At 37.5% G+C, this 22,515-nt stretch overlaps 1 protein-coding gene across 17 annotated transcripts in view; it reads right to left on the reverse strand.

The window, feature by feature from the left end:
- The window catches only part of R3HDM1 (R3H domain containing 1), a 162,946-nt gene that overhangs the window by 106,201 nt on the left and 34,230 nt on the right, over positions 1-22,515 (reverse strand). Inside the window, exon 1 of one of the 17 annotated variants that reach the window (XM_061439185.1) lies at positions 4,874-5,415. The exons of 14 other annotated variants lie outside the window; for them this stretch is intronic. The gene's annotated coding sequence lies outside the window, so the exon portion shown is untranslated. Of the gene's footprint in view, positions 1-4,873; positions 5,416-22,515 lie in introns of those variants that run through there. 2 more of the 17 variants (XM_061439147.1, XM_061439290.1) reach the window with 2 other exon arrangements.

Here is a 22,515-nt window from a genome sequence, read left to right on the forward strand (position 1 = left end):
CTTGATTTTTCCCCCCGCTGTACTACTAATATAACTAAATGAATTTATCTCTAATGTACTTTTTATCCATGGCTAGCATTTCATTCTTATCACTGGATCACAATGGAAGTTCTTTGAAGGCCTTAAAGGTATTAAGCTCTGTCATCAAAGAGTCTCAGCAAAATTCACGCTGAGCTACTGGCACATTTATCTAATCTATCCAAAGGTTCTTTGATGGCTTATGTATTTCATCAACATGTGAAACTTCATTTTCTCTAGCATTTGAATCAGTAGGTTTAACATGACCCATTTCCTCCTCATGACAAAAAGTGTTTCCTTTACAAGATTTTAATTTAGGTTACAATTGGCAGACATTCTGTTTTATAACTATTAATGTGCCACCCTTCACTTCTTGAACTGCCAACTACATTCTTTCCAACAAAGGATCACAACCCTCTTTCAAGAAAGCACCTAGGGATTATGTTCAGGGGAAAAAAGGCTCAAACATGTTTTATTTCTTTTCAGTCAAAGAGCATTTCATGGTCAGTAAAAATAGCTTAAAAACAGCTTGAGGTAGAACAGGTGTTGTCTTTCAATGGCCACCATCTACAGTCATACTCTATAAAAGGATGTGCACAACAAAGTGCAAATACTATTATAGCTTGAAGATGCTGCTGCTAGGCATGTGTGAACACCACTGAGAACCTCCTGGTCTCCAGAAATTCACACTATCCCCTACATTTGTAGAATGAGCAGATATAGCTTCTGTTTAAAGTGCCTAAGGTTCTGTCCAATTTAATTAGTTCAATTTCCTATGGCTGTGCACAAAATGAATAAATCCAGTCTAATACGTTTCAGATTGGATTTATTAATGACTTTCTTTCATTATTCCTTGAACTATACCCACTACATCAAATTGTTTTAGTAGTTATTAATAGTTTATAAGTTTCTGTTGCTTTCTTTACAATTGTCACTGAAATTCAATGGGGCATTCAGTCTACAATTTCTGATATCATTGATTTCCTACCTGTTAAAAGAAGTTGTGGTTTAGCTAGCACTTTGAAAATACTGAGATGATAAAATGTTCTACTGTCTCTCTCTAGTGATCCTGTATTACGGCGTGACATTAGATATGCTTGGTAATCAGCACTGCATATGTTCAAACTACTTGAAAAAAAAAAATAGAAAAGGCACGTGATTTCTGTGGAAGTGCCTTCTGCGGAAGATAGAAACCATATACCCTTCTAAGTATTTGAAAATAACAGAAAAGAGAGAAGATGTCAAACCAGCATAGTAGATTGAATAATGATTTACAGACACGATAAAGCAGTAACTCTTAATTATTTTTAGACCATAAACGGATCCGGCTTGAGAAGCTTATTAAACTCTGCAGGGATGCAGCACTCAGACATGAGTAGGTTCATGGACGTTTTCCATGTGGTTTTAGGTTATTTAGAAGCACATACATAAATCCTAGTTGGCATCTCTTGTTTTATATTTTATATATGCATGTTATACAATGTTTTGTATGTGTGTTTTATATGAAATATAAAACAAGATTGTTAATTAACATTCAAGTATAGGCTTGGGAGAAATACACACATATATCCACACATGCACATGTATACATATATACACGCAGATTGTACACAAACCCGTAAATTTCAAGTGAGAAGGTGGGGCTGGGTTGAAAGATATTAACTGGAAAATAAAAAAAGAAAAAAAAAAAGAAAGATATTAACTGGGCTTCAACCATTTATCTAGTTACTAAAGTACATCTGAGGAAGTCTAGGGCTTAGAAGAACTTGATTGAGAAAAAAAACAACTATTAACTCTATTAAAGACATCTATCAATTAGAATGGGGGTTCCTCAGCTAGGGAGGTGTGACAAGAAGATTTTCAGAGATGATGATTTTTTGGGGGGTTCTATTTCACTCCTACCCCATGTCCCACATGACCAAGAATCTAATTATATCGCAGAGAAGAGAACTATGACAATCAGCAGAGGCACCAAGAGAAATGTTACATGATTTCACAGAAGGGAGAGTTATACATGAAGATGACATTTAACTCAGCTCTGAAAACATTTTTATCTTATACATCTTACTTTGTCTTAAACACATATAACTTGTTAGCCGAAAATTTAAGCATCTTCCCTGATAGCTCTATGAGTTATCACAAAACCACAGTGCCATTAAGACAACTATGCCTTAATCAACTTGCTATCTTAATCTGTTTTACAAAGCAAAATAAAAACAGTATGATGACAGTTGCTAGGTTTGTTACTATGTACACATGTAAATGTTAAGTGAATTTCTGTTCCTCAGACCATTTTAAATACGAAGATATAAGGCACAAAATCTTGAAAAAAAATTTTTAAATGTTAAAAATCTTTAAACACATGAGACTTCTCTAGTATTTTGCAATTTTCTGTGACTACAATTATTTCAAAATAAAAAGCTAAAAATCCCATTGTACATCCACTGTACGACATTTGGAAAAATACAGAATGGTATATTAAAAAATATGACTTGGAACACAATTATGAAGTAGGTATTGTGTTAAGTTATCTTGAAATGTGAAAATTTTAAAGGTGCTTTCTAAGAAAAATAGGAAAATAGAAAAATCATTTGAGAGAAAAAGAATTCCCTTTAACAGTCTAAAATGTGTATCTTTGGAAGACAAAATATTTTAGATGACAATTTCAATATGTGATCATTTCAATCCACTTATAAGGCCTGAAACATCAATTTTTAAAAATTAAAGAAATTGAAGGGTAAAACTTATTTATTTAAAATATATTTAACTATTACTCAATAGTTTCTTTTTTATTAAGTGCAGAGTTTAACATAAAGTGTCGCCAGTCACTGCTATTAAATGACCAAAGAACATTTAAAGTCAAGTGCAGATTTGGTTCCAATGAAAATTGAAAACCTGGACAATGAAAATTTGGAGAGTGTATGTGTATGAGTGAAGGTTGGACAGGAAGGAGAAAGACCGGGAGATAGAGTAGAGAAGGAAGCAAAACGCTAAGAGGGAGAGAGAAATGGAGGCAGAAAGACTAACAGGACAGTGTCAAGGACACGGGAGACGCAAACAGGGACAGAGAGGCAGGAAGAAAGTCAGGCACGGAAGAGTAAGAGAAGGGGCGGGGGACAGCCAGAAAGCTGGAGCAAGGGGCCCAGAGGACGGCACGCCAGGCACAAAGGCAGAAAAGTAGACAACAGTAACAGAGAGGGAGAGGGAGGGACAGAGGCAAACAGAGGAAAAGGGAGAGACAGTGGGGGCAGGGAGAGAGACACTCACAGAGAGACGGAGGCACCAGAGACAGGGTGCCTCAGGTGAGCAGAAAGGAAAGGAAAGACTGACAGACACACAGAGAGGGACTCTGAGACACCAGGTAGAAATGCACAGAGAGGGAGACAGACTGAGACAAAGTGAGAAAGACTAACAGGCCAGTGGAGGGAGACAGAGGGAAAGGAGAGAGACAGAGAAGAGCCAAACACTCAGAAAGTCACTCACATGCGCGCGCACACACACACACACTCAGAAAGTCACTCACACACACACACACACACACTCACACACGGCGGGCAGGGAGCAGAGAGACAAAAGGAAACCTAAAGAACACAATAAATGAAAAGGGGTAAAGACAATTAAAAAGGGAAAAGCAGAATGCAACAAAGATGGATAAAAGCAGTTGTAGGTAAGAACTCAGAGTATGAGCTGTTAATTTTCATTTTTTTTCTTTTGTTGTTCAACATAAAATTTAAAATCTGAGCATAAAAAAGAAATGGTGATTGAAATTCTCCTGGCATTAGATTGAAATAATGTACCTAATAAAACTCCCTAATTTTAATAACAGCTATTAATACTTTCACAATTCTAATTACTTACACAATTGGGAATCAGAAAGAAACAAAAGAAAAAGGAATAATGATATTCAGCAACGAAAAAAGGCCATTTAGTGAGTTTTCTCCTGTCTCCTCTAAAAAAAGATGAGTTATTTCTCAAGATCAAAATAATTGATTCTTATGGGGGGGGGGTGGAAACAATACAGCAATTCCAAAAACTGTTAACATTTTGGCTAAATCCAGGAAACAAGCAAGCAAAACTCAAAAATCTTCCAAACAAGTCAATTATATACTAATGGACATATTTCAGTTATTCAGTATTGCCCATATGGTGGGATTTCAGTTTTGAAGAATCATAATATATCAAGATAAATGTCAAAGTTTTTAATTGGTATGATTAGAAATCAGTTCTCAAAAATTACAGCTTGGTTAGCATTTGTTCTCTTTTGCAATGTGATAATTGATTACGCTAATCAGAGCAATGACAAATCTATGTTTTCCTGTTATAAGCACTTTAAAAACTATTCTACCTCTTCTCCCAAAAAGGAATACAAAAATTTACATCGGGTTTGAAAGTTAAGGTTCTTTGTTTTATAATTTCCAAAGTCTCATCCACACTGTACTGGTTACACAATGAAAAATTTTAAATGAAAAAGCCACTCAGCAGGTCTATTTTGAGATGAACCTGAAGGAGAAGACATCTTCCTGACTGACAAACTATTCTGTTACACACAAATATCAATGAGCACTCAGGTAAACCATTCTATCAACAAGGTACAAAGAGTACCACAAATTTGGGGGTTAGGGGAGAAAAAACTTCTACTATTACTGAGAAGCAAATGAATCCTACTCCTCATTCTACCAACCTTAACAAACATATCTTTACAAAAAGAAATAAAAACCATTTTAAAAACAAGCTCTTGTGTTGGATTTTATCATAAGCCCCTAGCAAAATTAGGGTACTAAGTGAAGACGAATAACTCTTCATTCATCTGATTTACCTTTTGTACACATTATTAAATGAATTAAGAGTCACATACCTTCATCGCATTGGTATTTGCTTCATCACACAGAGTGAATGAAGATGTACTTGCCATAGTATCATCTGTAAACTGATGCTCTGCATTGCTCCTCTACAGAGCTCAGTGCACACACAGCCGGCTGATTAGTCAGGCATTGGGAGAGTGCTGCGGGAGCGGTCTACAGCACTTGCAGAGGACTCAGACAATAGAAAGTCAACAGCTGTATGTTGTGATGTCAGTAACACTCTAGCCAGTCACCACCCAGAATATCTGAAATGGATCGGAAGCTATACTGAGCTCTTCATTAGCAATTCAGAAGCAATGATGCAAAAGTCTATGAAACTGTGAATGCGCTAAGACTATCAGGATTTTTTGAGATTTCTCGCTATTAAATTTTTGTTGCACGCTGATGAGAAAAGTTGAGATTATTATATTTTCCAGAATTCCCTTAAGAACAAAATGTATGAAATCTAGGCAGTTAATACATCAGGTTTTTCATAATGCTCTTTAACACTTCTAATGTCACTAACAAAAAGCCTTTAAAAAAAACTCAAAGACAATCTGCCTACAAAAGCTGACATCCCATGATGGTTTCTCATCTTCAACTGATTTAACTGTCACAAAGAAACAAAATGCATTAAGAGCATAATTCCTTATTTCTTGTTTCTGCTAAAATTTAAACGAGCTGGCTTCTTCTGGCAAGAACATTACTTCTTCACACCAACAGATGGAGACAGCAATAGAACTGCGATCAGAAGACAATTCTGCCTTGTGTCAGATGTCTGTTGTCTATATTAGCTCAAGTGGTAGACTTAAAGAATGAACTGAAAACATCGTTTAAGAACTAAGAAAAACAAAATACTTTCCATAAACATACGGGGGTACTGCAAGGATCCTACCAGACATTTATTACCTGTACTATTTGAAGAAAAAAACGTATACCACTAACCAAAAATACTTTTCTCTGCCACTAAAATGGTTAAGTCTTACAGAGTTTAACGTATCAGCAGTGCTCTGTATACAAGCTTGCTGCTGCTGCTGCTTACATGTTCAATTATGTCCAACTTTTCTGCAACCCCATGGATTGTAGCCTGTCTGGCTCCTCTGTCGATGGGATTTCTCAGGCAAGAATACTGGAGTGGGTTGCCATTTCCTTCTCCGGGGATCTTCCCAACCCAGGGAACGAATCTGAGTCTCCAGCTTGGCAGGTGGATTCTTTACTAGTGAGAGACCTGGGAAGCCGTATACCAGCTTAGGAAATGGCAAAATGAAAGGCACTGTAACTATGTTATTGCTTTCAACAGGCTATATTTCAGACTTACATATATAGATTTAAGTTTGTAATATATATAAATCCACAAAACCTTTCCTGACTATTCAAAGGTGTTAAGACAGTGATTGTTGTCTGAGATGTTTTGCATTAATTTACTTAAAGTTTCCCAAAATACCTATTTCCTCAGTGTACAATCCTTTACCATGTCATATACTTTTTGCTACTCATCTGCATGTAAGAGGTAAAAGCGAAGTACCAGTCTGGGTACCAAAACACATATATCCAAGTCTCTAGCTTTTCCCCAAATGGCTACTGCTTTCATTAAAACGTACAAGTGATATTTTCTCAGATAAAACTTTGTTACTTTTGAGAGATATAAATTCAAGGCAACATTCCTTAAAAATCCTAAAAAAAGCCCTTGTTATGAAACAGGAAAACAAACTGAAATGCAGAATAACGAAGGAACCCAACTTCACTGTAGCAAAATTAAACTGAATATTTCTACTAGTCAGAAAGGTCAGGATAAAACCACTTGTATATATGGATGCTATTTCAAATGATTCTATTTATCTTTGAGCTTTGGAAATTGTTGTTGTTAGTCGCTAGGCTGTATCTGACTTTTTTTGCGACCCCATGGACTGTGGCCCACCAGGTTTCTCTGTCCGTGGAATTCCCCAGGCAAGAATACTGGAGTGGGTTGCCATTTTCTTCTTGAGGATATCTTGTAGATACAGGGATCAAACCTGCGTCTCCTGCACTGGCAAGTGGGTTCTTTACCACTGAGCCACCAGAGAAGCCCTTGGAAACTGTAAGGTCTTATAAATTCAAGTAACTCTGAATTAATGAAAAATCATAATAAAGAATATTTTAAAATGTAGTTTCATTACTGTCAGGTAGAGGTCTCCCTCTAACTCTGAAAGAACTTAGCTGTCAATAGTGAATTCTATCAATAGTGAACTCCTAATTTAAGAGCAACCTATAACGTGCTAGTAAGACACAAAATCTTCAATATTTTCTTTGGATACTATATCATTAATTACACAAATTAGCTTTGTTGTACCCTATAAATGTTCAATACAAATAATAGTGAAACAGGTTAAAAAAGGTTTCTTATAATACCTTGGAACTGTGCTTAAAACATGGTACCAAGATCAGGTAACAAAGGAAACTTTCAAAGAATAAATCCTCAATAAAAACAATATGAGTTAGGGGGTTCCCTGGTGGTCCAGGAGTTAAGAATCCGTCTTGCAACATGAGGGACACTGGTTCAGTCATGCTGGTCCAGGAAGATCCCACATGTCCTAGGGCAACGAAGTTCACGTGCCACACTACTGTGGCCTGTGCCCAGAACGAGAAGCCACCGCAACAAGTCCATGCACCGCAACGAAGAGCAGCCCCTGCTCGCCTCAACTACAAAAAGCCTGGACACAGCAATGAAGACCAACCATAGCCAATAAATAAATACATCTTAAAAAAAAAAGGAATATGAATTAGTAAGATTTAATTTTTTGCTTGCATCTCAAGTTTCATTCTGTACATTTCTGAACGCTCAACAACTTCCTCTGCAAAAGCATAAGCATACTGACTCTATTAACAGTGTTTAACTATAGTTATAACGTAAAAACTAAATTCCCAACCGAATTAAAGGAACTGGGGCAACTATGGGACTAATAACAGAAATTTAATTTTCTAAATCTAATTACTGACACTGCTGATAAACTTTCTTAATTTTTTGGTGCCTGAGCTCTTAAGAGGTGACTTTTAAGTGCTTGACCTTTAAAGGTGAAAATAATATTTGAACCTAAATCTCCCATATATTGCCTAAGACATTTTGAATAAAAAGAATAATGACTACCATAACAGGAGACACCTTATGGGAGCCAACTTTTTAAGAAATTTAACATTTTCTTAGAAGTGGCAAATCAGTATTTTGCAATCTCCAATGTAATAGCTGATTCCAGCAAAGACTAGGAATAAATGACAAAAACCTATCAGATGAAAGATCGTTATTGAACCAAGATAGTCTTTGATTACTGTTAACTTTTTTTAGTCTTAGATGAATATGTTTATCATAAGATACCGTTAACTTTTAATTTCAAAGAGTAAAAGTTAAACCAGCAGACTCTACCTTACTCAAGTGAGCAACTTTAACATCACCAATAATAGGACAGGCTAATATAATTGGGGACAAAAAAAAAAAAAAAAAAAAACAACACTCACGTAGTACTCATCTGAAAATATTTAAATGGAATCTGTCATGATAAAACAAATAAATGTAGACTGTGAACCATTCTACAAGACAGCTAGCTTGAAGTCTTCAGATATCAATATTATAAAAGGAAAAATGGGCAAAATTATAAAAGACCAGAGAGATGTAACAAATATAAAGTGGTTTGAGGATTTCTGAGTGGTTTCAGGATTTTTCAAAAAGTTATAAAGGATATTAACTAATAACTGGGGCAGCATGAATGTGGCTGGTATATTAGCTAATAATATTATCAATGTTAAATTATGGGAGTGTGATAAAAATATGAGCGAGTGAGGTGAAATGTTTAAACTGGTAAAGCCAGAAGGCTATCTGGACATTCACAACACCATCTTTAAACTTCTCTGTACAACCTTTTCCAGCAGTCCTCCTTTTCTCTAGCATTTTTTTATTCATTAGGATAGTAGTCTTAGTGTAAAACAGCTAATTAGATACTACAGCAAGTTTCTATCACATGTTACTTGGAAGTAGCCAAACATTAACCTTATCTAACCTGTTGCCTTGTGAGCTCTTACTGGATCTGATTAATTGTAAAGGTGGATAATATAAACATAAAGGGATTGTGTCCCTCATGGAATGGACTCCTTTCATTTCATAAAGCATGAAGTTCACTCCTGGACTGCTTTCTCCACAGTAGTAATGAGTCTCGTGATCTTATTACCTATATTTAGAAGTCATGCAAGCATTTTTAACACTCACTGCACCTGAGATTTTCCCCAAGTGAAAGTATTTCATGATTTAAATGTTTCCTGTCTGTTAATACATGTGCTGCTGCTGCTGCTGCTAAGTCGCTTCAGTTGTGTCTGACTCTGTGCGACCCCATAGATGGCAGCCCACAAGGCTCCCCTGTCCCTGGGATTCTCCAGGCAATAACACTGGAGTGGGTTGCCATTTCCTTCTCCAATGCAGGAAAGTGAAAAGTGAAAGTGAAGTTGCTGAGTCTTGTCAGACTCTTAGCGACCCCAAGGACTGCGGCCCACCAGGCTCCTCCATCCATGGGATTTTCCAGGCAAGAGTGCTGGAGTGGGGTGCCAATGCCTTCTCCATAATACATGTGCTGCTGCTGCTGCTAAGTCGCGTCAGTCATATCTGACTCTGTGCGACCCCACAGACTGCAGCCCAACAGGCTCCTTTGTCCCTGGGATTCTCCAGGCAAGAACACTGGAGTGGGTTGCCATTTCCTTCTCCATTGCATGAAAGTGAAAATTGAAAGTGAAGTCGCTTAGTCGTTTCCGACTCTTGGCGACCCCATGGACTGTAGCCTACCAGGCTCCTCTGTCCATGGGATTCTCCAGGCAAGAGTACTAGAGTGGGGTGCCATCGCCTTCTCCGAATACATGTGCAGTTAACATTAAAAATATATAACATATATTAAATGCTTCAGAACTGATCACCTAAGATGAATATTAATATACTTTTATTTTCTACCAGTAACATAAAATGTGATATCCTGTAGTATGCCAAGAAGTGGTTTGCAAATATTAGGTATTCCTCATGACAAAAACCGTTAAAGAAACATTGCCCCATACCCCCAATTTTAAAGTTGAAAAGACAGAGATATAAATGGATCAAGTGATTTCTCCTGTGTAATGTTAGACCCAAGTTGTGAGGCTGACTTTATATTCTACAGCCTTTACTCTTAATTGGTACACTTGGTACACTGTTTCCTCTCTCTGTAGAAATTAAGGATAAACAAATATTGGCTCAATTATGAAAGACCTTTAAAATCAAACATTATAGTTTAAATGAAAAGATTTTTAAAAGGAAGAAATACAACAAGAGCTAGGGGATATATACTTATAAAGCACTCAACTATTATCTCCTTTAATACTTTCAATTCAGGGGGAAATTCAATCTACTGAGATAATTCAATATCAAAGATTAGCATCAACATAATTCTTGCAAATCTAAGTTAAAGATAGTAAGGCAGAGAAGTTAAGAATGTAAACTAGGAGATTCTTAGAATAATCTACATATAAGATGACCATGGTTGGGGTAAAACAAAGATAGTGGAGAGACACCTCAAAGCAAAATTTGGCTAATCATGAATGATTCATCAAAGAGAGGGCTAAGTCAAGGATAATCCAAATACTTAAAAACTGGGTAACTGAAAGAATGTTATGAAAGAACCATAAAGGTATCTACCATGGGAAACTGGTCTAGAGGCAGAAAAAAACCATTAGTTTCTCATCTACTCTTGGCTGGATGCTCAGTCGCTTCAGTCGTGTTCAGCTCTTTGCGACCCTATGGCCTGAAGGCTACCAGGCTCCTCCATCCATGGGATTCTCCAGGCAAGAAAACTGCAGTGGGTTGCCATTCCCTCCTCCAGGGATCTTCCCAACTTAGAGATCGAACCCACATCTCTATTCTTGGCTACCACTCACCAAAAGCAAACAAGCAAGTAAACAAATATATAAACTCAGTTATCCTCTTTACTTAACATGTCACAGAAGATTCAAGAATGGTAAGGAGGAACTGAGATATTCCCAAGTTAGAAGAACAGAGTCAACCTTTCATAACCAGTGGAATACCCAAAGTGCCAGCCTCATAGACCTCCAAAGATAATTACAGAAATAAGGCCTCAAGACAGTTAAGAATAAAGTGAAATATTCCATGGGCAGGAATTGGGAGTCATGCTTATAAGGCAGGATTTGTGAGAATTTCCCTACTATGAATCTAGTGGCAAACAGGACAAACTGCCCTCAAGGATCTTCCAAACTTTCTAAGTATCTTTGAATTCTACCTTCACAGGCAATATCCTAATATAGGCAAACGTTATTTCCTGCTTGGATTTCCCCATGAGGCTTCTTACTGGTCTCTAACCTTTTAAACAGTCTTAACATGTTCAGTCGCTCAGTTGTGTCTACCTCTTTGTGACCCCATGGGACAACAATCCACCAGGCTCTTCTGTCTATGGAATTTTTCAGGCAGGAGTACTGGAGTAGGTTGCCATTTCCTCCTCTAAGGGATCTTCTCAACCTGGAGATCAAACCTGCATCTCTTGCATCTCCTGCGTTGGCAGGCAGATTCTTTACCACTTGTACCACCTGGGAAGCCCTATTAAAATGGTCTTGCCCCTTTCTAATTTATTCTTTACACCACAGATGGTCTAGAGAAAGATACAAACATTATTGTATCAGTGTGGTAAATGCTAGGACAGGGGAAGAAGCATTCAAGTGGGCCTTGAAGACTAGTTCTGGAGAGGCAGAGAATGTTTTGTGGAGGAAGTGACATTTAAGCTATCTTTTGAAGGAATCTGCCAGATAACGAAGCAAGAGAAAAGTATTTGGGGGAGAAGCAACAATATGAGTGAGAGCCAAAGGCAGAGGAGGAGTGAATTTGGTGCATGGTAAGAAGCTCAGCAGGGCAAGAACTGTTAACTAATGTACAGATCTTACTTTAATTCCTTAAGCCAAAGAATTCTTCAGTTTCCCACCAATGTCTTCTTCCTGATGGAGGATGCAATCTGGGATCTCATGCTGCACTGTCAGTCTGCTTACTCTCCTCCAGCCCATGAAGGTTCCTCACATCAGTCTTTGTCTTTCATCACCTTTATTCTTTTCAAGAGCATTGGTCAGTTATTCTCTAGAATGACTGTCAATTTAGGCTTACCTTGTATTTTCTCATGATTAGACTAGACTGAGCTCACACATTTTTGGCAACAACATCACAGAAGTACAACTACCCTCAGTGCATCATAATGAGGGTATACATGATGTTGATAAATCTTAATAACTGATGATTTTTACTTTGATTACTTGGTTAAAGTGGTGTCTGCCATGTTTTTCCTAAAGTTACTATTTTCTCCTTTGTAATTAATAAGCATCTTGTGGGGAGGTATTTTATGACTTTGAAATATCTTGTTTCTCATTATAATTTCTCTAATTTTAGCATCCATTGAAAGTTCTTGCATGCAATAATTACTACAGTGCTGTTTGCCTACTGGTTATTTTAATTTCTCTGGAATTCCCCTGTAAGAAAGTACTGTCCCTTCTCCCAATTTATCTATTTATTTTTATGTATGAGAAATGTATTTTGTTGTGGGTTAAAATCCAATAGTCTCATTTTTAAATGATTTTCTGGTACCATATGATGTTCCAGCCTTATCTTGTTATTTTCCCTACCCCAGCCTCAGACTCAACCGTTTCTCCCAGGAACCACTGTTCCTTTTTCTGGAGAAAGCTATTTAGAGAAGATCTAGGCACTAACATGTTTCCTGTTACTAGGATCTCACTGCTTTTTGCCTCTCTCAGGACAGAACCAAGACATGTACATATGTGTACTAACATACATATTCACATGTCTATATTTATTTCTGAATTCTGCATCTGCATATATATGAAAAATCATGGGTTCCTATGGATATCTCTAACTCCAAAGAAAACAGAGTTCATAATTGCTTATTTCCTTATCTGTAGCTTCCTTATCCAACATAGAAAAACTGTACATTCATTATCTGTTGACACAATATATTCACTTATTTGTTCAAACTCAGAAACAGTTTGAGAATTCCTAAACAATACTTCTGTGAGAAACACTTTTATCACACAGAATACAACATTTGTTCTTTCAGTCTTTGGCCCTCTAGTATATAATCAAAACCCTGTTTTCCAAAGTTACTTAGTTCCTTTCTTCCCCACTCAGGTTAGTGATTTTGTTATTCATTCGTAATACAGTGAGGTTCACTTGTTAGTGCTTATATTCCATTTCAGAATCACCACCTACCAAACACACATCCAGAATGACTTTTACTTATTTTGGAGGATATGTGAAAAATTAAGAGTTCTAAGAGTCAGAACTACACAAAAAAATGTTGTTCCCCTTCCTCCCCAGTGTCTTGTTTCTACTATTGCTGATCTTTCTACTCCATTTTGACCCCCTTACCTATAGGAAAGCAATTTTATTAGTTTCTGGTTTATCATTCTTGCATTATTTTGCAGGAATAAGCAGATACATGTATATATTGATATATCTCCCTTTTTACATGAAGAGTAGCCTGCTACAGATACTATTTGTAATTTACTCTTTTCTCTTAATTGCACCTTAACAGTGCAGACTTTCCTCATTTCCTGATAACTGCATAATCCTTCACTGTGTGGCTGTACCATAATTTATGCAGTCATTCTCCTGTATGAGCATTTAGGTTATTTTCAATATTTTGCAATTACAAACATTCCCCAAATGAATAAACTTGTGCATATGCAAGGGTGTCTTTAAGAGTCACAGTGAGAAAGTCTTTTCCTAAACTAAGGTTAAAGAAAAAAACCCATGTTTTCTTTTAGCAGTCGTATGGTCTCTTCTTAGATGTCCGACTAGAGACTGAACCAGGGCCCTCGGCAGTCAAAGAGTGGAGTCCTAACCACTGGACTGTTGGGGAATTCCCTATCTTGTGACTTTTTAAAATAAAAAATTGTTTTCAATAACCATTTTCAACCTTGTTATCTTACTTTGCATATTTGCGCTTTCTTCCTTTACATGATCAAGGTAGCTAGTGATTTGTCTAATTTGATCATTTTAAAAAAACATAGTATAGATTAATTAGGTCTACTGGTTTTCTATTCTCTACATTACTTCCTACTTTCTATCTTTATTATTTCCTTCCTTGTACTCTGTTTAGGTTTACTTTGTTGTTGTTTTCCTAGATTTGTTTTGAGCTAGAAATTTACCTCACTTATTTTCATCTTTACAGATAAATCTGCTTATTGCTATGAATTTTTCATTTGCACACTACTTTATCGGGATGTTTTACAGAGTCCTATTTTAATGGTGCCCTCTTCTGTCAATATTGCAAAGTCCAGATACTTCAGCCAGTTGTTTTATTCTGAGGGGAGAAGTTGGTTATGAATCCACAATTTTGTGGTTCTCTGTCTTGCTGCATTATGAATTCTCTCCCTTTGCTTTATCCTCCCTTCACCTGCTGAAGGGTACTTCTCTCTTTATTATGTGCCTTTTTGTCTCCTCTAGAAGCTATGTATTTTGAAGGCTGCCACTTCGAACTGCATGTGTTTTTAAGTCCCTTCCCTAGAATTCCTGTTCCAATCTAGATTTTTTTTTTCTTCTAGAATTTTTCAAGGTAAACTTAGTCCTTCTGGCTGAGTGTTCAAGCTTAGCTTCCCGCTGTTTTGATGCCTCCTTTTTTTCAATTGAAGTATAGCTGATTTACAATATTATATTATTTTCAGGTGTACAACTATTGATTCAATATTTTAATAGATTATACTCCATTTAAAGTTATTAATGGCTACATTTTCCTGTATTGTACAGTGTATCTTTGTTGCTTATTTATTTTATATATAGTAGTTTATATCTCTCAATCTCTTGTCCCATTATCACCCCCCTTTCCTCTCCCCAATGGTTACAACCATTTGTTTCTACATCTGTGAGTCTGGTTTGTTACATACATCTGGTTTGCTTTATCTTTTAGATTCCAAACAACTGATAAGAGATTCTTTATCTTTCCCTGTCAGACTTATGTAACAAAGCATAATACTCACTAGGTCCATCTATGCTGTTGCAAATGACAGAATTTCAGTCTTTTTTATGACTGTATGTGTGTGTGCTCTGTCGTGTCTGACCCTTTGACTCCATGATCTATAGCTCGCCTGGCTCCTCTGTTCATGGCAATTTTCCAGGCAAGAATACTGAAGCAGGTTGCCATTCCCTTCTCCAGGGGATCTTCCTGACCCAGGGATTGAACCTGAGTCTCTTGTGTCTCCTGCAATGGCAGGCAGGTTCTTTACCAGCTGAGCCACCCCACCCCCACTTTTTTTTTAGCCTTTGCTTGCCACAGTTTTATGGCAGGCAGGAATGGAGTAAGAGTGTGAGAGATCACATGTAGAATTTGGTGAATTTCTGTTGGTTTGTTTCAAGTTACTTTGAAGTTTTAAATTCTCTCAAATTATGCTATGTCTTTAAATTTTTCTTTTTACTGTTCTATTTTTTGAAGAAAAACTTGGAAGCAGTAGCTAGAAGACCATCACTGTCTTCAGTTATCTGGAAGTCCTTGACGTTTATATTTGGTAACAGCTTTAGTTTGGTAATAGATATAATTCACATATCATATAATTTGCCTATTTAAATATACAATTCAATAACTTTTAGTATATTCACAGAGTTGTGTAATTATAACCACAATCAATTTCAGAATGTAAAAGTTGTCCCATAAGGAAAACCTGTACTATTTAGTTTTCATCTCCTAATCTCTCCATCCACCACCTACCCCTGGACAATCCCTAATCTACTGTTTCTATAGATTTCCCTATTCTGCAAGATGTAGTTTTTGATAAAGTAATTGCCTAACTGCATAATGTAATTAATAACTACACCCCTCCCCGGTGCCCCAAAGTTTTCTATCCATTTGGTTTTATGAACTAATTTTCCAGGTGTCCAGGTGATGGACATCTGAGTTATTTCTTTTAGCTACTATGAATATGCTATGAACATTCATCATGAATTTTTGTGTGGACATATGTTTTCACTTTTCTTGATTATATACCTAAGAGTCAAATTGTTGGGTAAAACAGTAACTGTGTGGATGTACAATTTAAATGCCCACCAGGAGTGTGTGAGGGCTCCCATTTTCTATATCCCTGATAGTATTTATTGTTGTCTTTTCAATTACAATCATCCTAGTGAGTATGAAGTGGTACTTCTCTGTGTTTTTGATTTATATTTCAATTGATGGCTAATGATGTTGAGTATTTTCCCATTTACTTATTGTCTGTATGCGTATCTTCTTTGGAAACCTCTATTCATTCAGATCATTTACCTATTTTAAAATTATGTGTCTTTAACTACTGAGTTGTTAAGAGAATTTTTTATGTATTTTCTGTATATAAATCCCTTACCAGATAAATACTCCAAATATTTTCTCCCTTTCTAGGTTTTTTCTTTTCCATTCTTAGTGCTGTCCTTTGAAATACAAAACTTTTAAATTTGATGAAGTGTAATTTATCTATATTCGAGAAACAATTTCCAAAAAACATTTTATACTACTGATTAACTTAAAAATACATACTGATTCTAGAAATTCTGGTAGTATGAATATGTTTTAAAGAACAATGTATAGTCATCTTTGGGCTCAAAAGAAATGAATCAAAGAATGCTAATAAAGTATACACAGACTTTTTTTGAGGGGTAGAGAGGTAGTTTTTGATAAAGTCATTGCCTAAATGAGTTTTCTCAAAGGACATATATGTCAAAAATAGTTTTAACAGCAAAGAATTCACCTGCAATGCAGGAGACCTGGGTTTGATCCCTGGGTTCGGAAGATCCCCTGGAGGAGGGCATGGAAACCCACTCCAGTATTCTTGCCTGGAGAATCCCATGGACAGAGGGGCCTGGCAGGCTACAGTCCATGGGGTCCCAAAGAGTTGGACAGAACTGAGCAACTAAGCACAGCACACCACAGGTGTTTAAATAAATTTATAAAAAAAAGTTCTGAAAATGAGAAAATAAAGTGGAATCAAAAGCCAGGGGACTTAGAATAATGAAAATACACATCTGATATCATGTAAGAGCAACAAGGCCTCTGGCAATGCTGGCAAAAAGCTTTATTATACAACAGTCTCTGAGAATTACTTAATTTCTTTCTTCTCATGCTCCTTTCTACAACTCTGGGAGAACCACAGAGCTGTAAAGGGAAATTGATTCTTATTCCTAGAGTAGGTATGGGATGCATAATGTAATTAATAACCACACCCCTCCCCAATGCCCCAAAGTTTTCTCTCCATTAGGTTATATGAACTAACTTTCCCAGTGCTGATCACTCCCTTCTTAGCTGATAATTGGGGCTTCCCTGGTGGCTCAGGCGGTAAAGAATCTGGCTGCAGTGCAGAAGACCCAAATTACACCAAATAGACTTCTGAGGGGCAGAAGGTAACCAACGATGATGCAGTCATCTAATCACTAACGACAAACAAAAGATAATTCTTTGCCAAGGCAGCATCACAGACAGCATCATGTATGCAAAGTAACACTTTAGAAAATGCTTTATGATCCTATATAACATTCAGCTCACTTAACTCATTAACAAACACAGAATTAATCCAGAATCAAATGGTGGAATACAAACTTGAATGGAAAAGGGTAAGGATAATAAGGATAATTTAATTGCTATATCTTAAAATGACTCATCTGAAATACCCTATTGAGTAAAAGAGCTGTTAACAATTAACAGTTAGAATCAACTTCATCAGCTGAGGAACAGATTCTTTTCATTCTTGAACAAAAACAACAAAAGGACCAAAAGCTAACACTTTACTATGTGATAGGTAGGTTCTAAGCTCAACATTCAGAAAACTAAGATCATGGCATCTGGTCCCATCACTTCATGGCAAATAGATGGGGAAACAGTGGAAACAGTGTCAGACTTTATTTTTTTGGGCTCCAAAATCACTGTAGATGGTGATGCAGCCATGAAATTAAAAGACATTTACTCCTTGGAAGGAAAGTTATGACCAACCTAGACAGCATATTGAAAAGCAGAGACATTATTTTGCCAACAAAGGTTCGTCTAGTCAAGGCTATGGTTTTTCCAGTGGTCATGTATGGATGCAAGAGTTGGACTGTGAACAAAGCTGAGCGCCAAAGAATTAATGCTTTTGAACTGTGGTGTTGGAGAAGACTCTTGAGAGTCCCTTGGACTGCAAGGAGATCCAACCAGTCCATTCTAAAGGAGATCAGCCCTGGGATTTCTTTAGAAGGAATGATGCTAAAGCTGAAACTCCAGTACTTTGGCCACCTCATGCGAAGAGTTGACTCATTGGAAAAGACTCTGATGCTGGGAGGGATTGGGGGCAGAAGGAAAAGGGGATGACAGAGGATAAGATGGCTGGATGGCATCACCGACTCGATGGACATGAGTTTGAGTGAACTCCGGGAGCTGGTGATGGACAGGGAGGCCTGGCGTGCTGCAATTCATGGGGTCGCAAAGAGTCGGACATGACTGAGCAACTGATCTTAACTAAACTGAACTGAAGCATTTCCTGTGAGGCAAATAGTATTAAGTATCCTTATTTCAGAATTGAGAAAATGGAGATAGAGGTAGATTAAGTAACTTGCCCAAGGGTACACAACTAGTGAGCTGCAGAGAAGAATGTGAAGTAAGCAGTCTGGCTCTAGAGTTCATGAGCTTAATCACTTTGACATATCACCTATTTCTGATTGTACAATATTTAAAACGTCTTCCACATTCTGAATTAGTTTAGCTAACAGACATTACCACCTATTCTTACTTGCTCCTTCCTGTGGTACAGAGTAGAGCAAGCCTGGTCCATAAACTCAAGAATATCAAGCCAGCAGAAATTTAAAAACTAGCATCCATAGTAAAATCTACAGGATTTGGGAATGATCAGATTAGGGGATAGAGAAAATACAATGCTCAAGTTTCTGGCTTGTGCAACTGAGTGTACAGAGGTGAACTTTGTTAAGATCAGGACTCCTGGGGAGGAGGTAGAGGAATGGGAAGTCTTCCCTTTGCTGTTTCCTTGTACATTCTTTGGCTTTGGAGGGCAAAGACACCCCAGGACTCAGTGGTTAGACCTCTAATCTCCCTGAGCTGGTTCCCTATATGCAAACTGTTCCCTTAGCAGCCAAGTGATAACTCCTTAACCTCCTTCCTCTCTAACAGGTCACCAATAATCCCTTTGAATAGGGTTCCTTTTAGTGAAAAAAGTAAATTTAAGAATTACTGTTGGGACTTCCCTGGTGGTCCAGTGGTAAGGAATCTGCCTTCCAATGCAGGGGATGCTGGTTTGATCCCTGGTCAGGAAACTAAGATCCCATATGCCATGGGGCAACTAAACCCATGCACCACAACTAAGACTTGATGTAACAACAACAACAACAACAAATTATTTTTAACTGTTAAACTTACATCAACACCGAACTACATTTCAAAGAAAAAAAAAAGAAAAACACAGGAAAACTCCATCCAGAAATAAACCAGAAATGAGACCAGTTGATGATTCTTGGGCATGGTTTAGCCTTTCAACGAGAAGAAGCTGTTATGCATACCATGCCAATTTAGACACTTAATTAAAAGTAAGAAGAGCTAACTTTCCTTTTTTTCCCCAAAAGAAAGATATAATAGCTGCATCTTGATGTACTCTGGGATATTCACCCTATTGGTATACATCAAATGTGGCAGCATTTCAAGCAAACAGGGAGCCCCTGGCCCTCTCCAGGGGCTTTTTACCAGCAGTGGTAAAGACTACACTTTGGGAGTGAGAAGTAAAGCTTATGTGTATGTCCTTGTGCACACACATGATGCAATTATCCATGCTTAAGAATAAATCTGTAAACATGATTCCAGAGTTCAATAGTATCCAAAGAACCTGGGTGTATAATCTAAAGCAGTGAGTACTAATTAATTATAGTGAGCCCTAACTGGACCAAGTCTACAAAGAGAAGCAGGATTGTTAGGCTGCAGCATGGATTACCAGACTATGGGCTGCAAACTGCTAAGGTACTGCTGAGTTATAGCAAAGGACTCTTACATCCACCTACATCCAAAGCACTATTACTGATCTTTTTTGAACTTAATAAGAAAGTTTTTTAACAACTGGGAAAGTTGAGAACCTAACCTTGGAGGCAAGCAGTAGTGCCCATTGTGCCAATCTCAGTAACAGAGAAAACATTCTGCCCAGGCCTACAGATTTGACCATTTCCTTGCCTGTGACAGGTATCTTCCTAGCAGACCGTCTATCCAACCAAACTCACCTTAATCTGAAGCCCTGCTTAACCAACAGCCTTCTAATTACAACCGGCCTAGTCCATGCAGATTAACCTGAAGAGAATACACTATTCATGCTGACACAAGCAGTACTCAACTCTCACAGTAACCAACATTCACATATTCAGTCTCCATAAACTTCATTAACATATATGCCCTGAGTATTTGCTTTACTTTATGTGAGCCTACAAAAACAAACTCTTGGGTTTTCAAAACTGAGGTCTCCTAAACACTAGAGCTGTGCAAAGCCATTGACAAAAATGTGCTGTGAGGTCTCGGGACAGTGCCACTCTTACATCTAACTCATCCTTTTTCTAATATTGGGAACATGTAAAATAACAAAGAGTTACACACATATCCTAGATCAGTATTCCAAAGAAATGGCTGAGTTTACAAAGAAAGAAAATCTAGTGTTCTATTAACTTAAATAACAAATGTCTAGCTCAGGGCGAGTAGAAGTTGTACAAGAGAGCATTTCGGATAAAATAAGATGCAAGAGTGATACGTGAATCCCAAATTAGTTAATAAAGGTTTAACTCATTGCAGCACTATGTATAATAGCCAAGATATGGAAACAGCCCAAGTGTCTATTGATGGATGAACAGATAAAAAAGCTGTGACATACCTATACAATAGAGTATAATTTAGCCATTAAAAAAAATGCAGTCTTGCCATTTGCAACCACATGGATGAACCTTGACGGTATTAAGCTAAGTTAAATAAGTCAGAGAGAGCAAGACAAATACAGTAGTCCCCTCTTACTCATGGGAGATACATTCCAGGGCCTCTAGGGGATGTCTGAAACAGTAGACAGAAGCAAACTTTACATACACTATCTTTTTTCCAATACATACATACATACCTTTGACAAAGTTTAATTTATAGAGACAGTAAGAGATTAACCACCATAACTAATAATAGAACAATTAAAATAATACACTGTAATAAAATTTATGTGACTGTGGTTTTTCTCCTTAATTAACTTCACCTCTGCTGAAAAGCAGCAGTAGCTTCTTTGCAGCAGACAGACTCTCCAGTAACTTCATTTTTCAGTCCAAACCCATTCCAGAATCTGTGTAACCTCCCTGCTGCTGCTGCTAAGTTGCTTCAGTCGTGTCCGACTCTGTGCGACCCCATAGACGGCAGCCCATCAGGCTCCCCCGTCCCTGGGGTTCTCCAGGCAAGAACACTGGAGTGGGTTGCCACTTCTTCTCCAATGCATGAAAGTGAAAAGTGAAAGTGAAGTCCCTCAGGCGTGTCCGACTCTCAGCGACCCCATGGACTGCAGCCCACCAGGCTCCTCTGTCCATGGGATTTTCCAGGCAAGAGTACTGGAGTGGGGTGCCATCGCCTTCTCCCTAACTTGCAGTAAATGATGCGGTTCACTCATTTCCCTTGCTGAAGTATTCCTATAAGCTCAATGCTTTCTGGCACAACACACTGCTGTCAATCACCTCTCACCCCAAAATTCAATGTCTTTTCCATCTTAACTAAGCACTTATCATGTGGCCATAATTTTTCAGTCTGAGGTGTGATAGCAAAACTAGCACAAATTTCTCTTCCCTACTTTGCGCCTTCACAGATTGAAGGTTCATCCTTACTGTAGACCTTAGCAACCTCAGACAAACCTACAGTTTAGCAAACCTTAGCAAACCTACAGTTTGGTTTCTTTTTCCTTTCAAGTCAAGAACTTTTACCGTTTTCCCTTAAAGGAAGTACTTTTTTGCAAATCCAAATTGCCAGCAACACTACTCTTGTGCTTTGAGGGCATGATTAAGTAAAATAAGGGTTACTTGAACATAAGCACTGTGATGCTGGGCAAGTGGATTTGATAACCAAGACAGAAACTAAGTGACTAACGGGTTGGATACACTGGACAAAGGGCTGATTCACATCCAGAGTGAGACGGAGGAAGACAAGACAATATTTCATCTCTCTACTAAGAACGGCACACAATTTAAAAACTTATGAATTGTTTACTTCTGGAACTTTCCATTTAATGCTTTCAGATGTTGGTTGACTGCAGGTAATTACAACCAGGAAAGAGAGAACTCAAAAGGTAAGAGGGAACTACTGCACTGCATAATCTCATTTAAATAATATGCAAAAATCTATAACCAAACTCAAAACAAAAGCTAAGACCATAGATATAACTAACAGATTTGGTAGTTGCCGGAGTGGTGGTGGTGGTGGAGATGAGTGAAGGGAATTAAAAGTGACAAAACTCCAGTTATAAAGTAAGCATGTCATGGGGACATAATGTACAGCTGGGTGACTATAGTTACTAATACTCTATATTTGAAAATTGCTGAGAGTAAAATCTTAAAAGTTCTCTTCAAAATATAAAAGTTTTTTGTAAATATGTATGGTGATCAGGGTTTCCTTGG

Source organism: Bos javanicus, chromosome 2 (assembly GCF_032452875.1).
Source record: "Bos javanicus breed banteng chromosome 2, ARS-OSU_banteng_1.0, whole genome shotgun sequence".
Classification (NCBI taxonomy): Eukaryota; Metazoa; Chordata; class Mammalia; order Artiodactyla; family Bovidae; genus Bos; species Bos javanicus.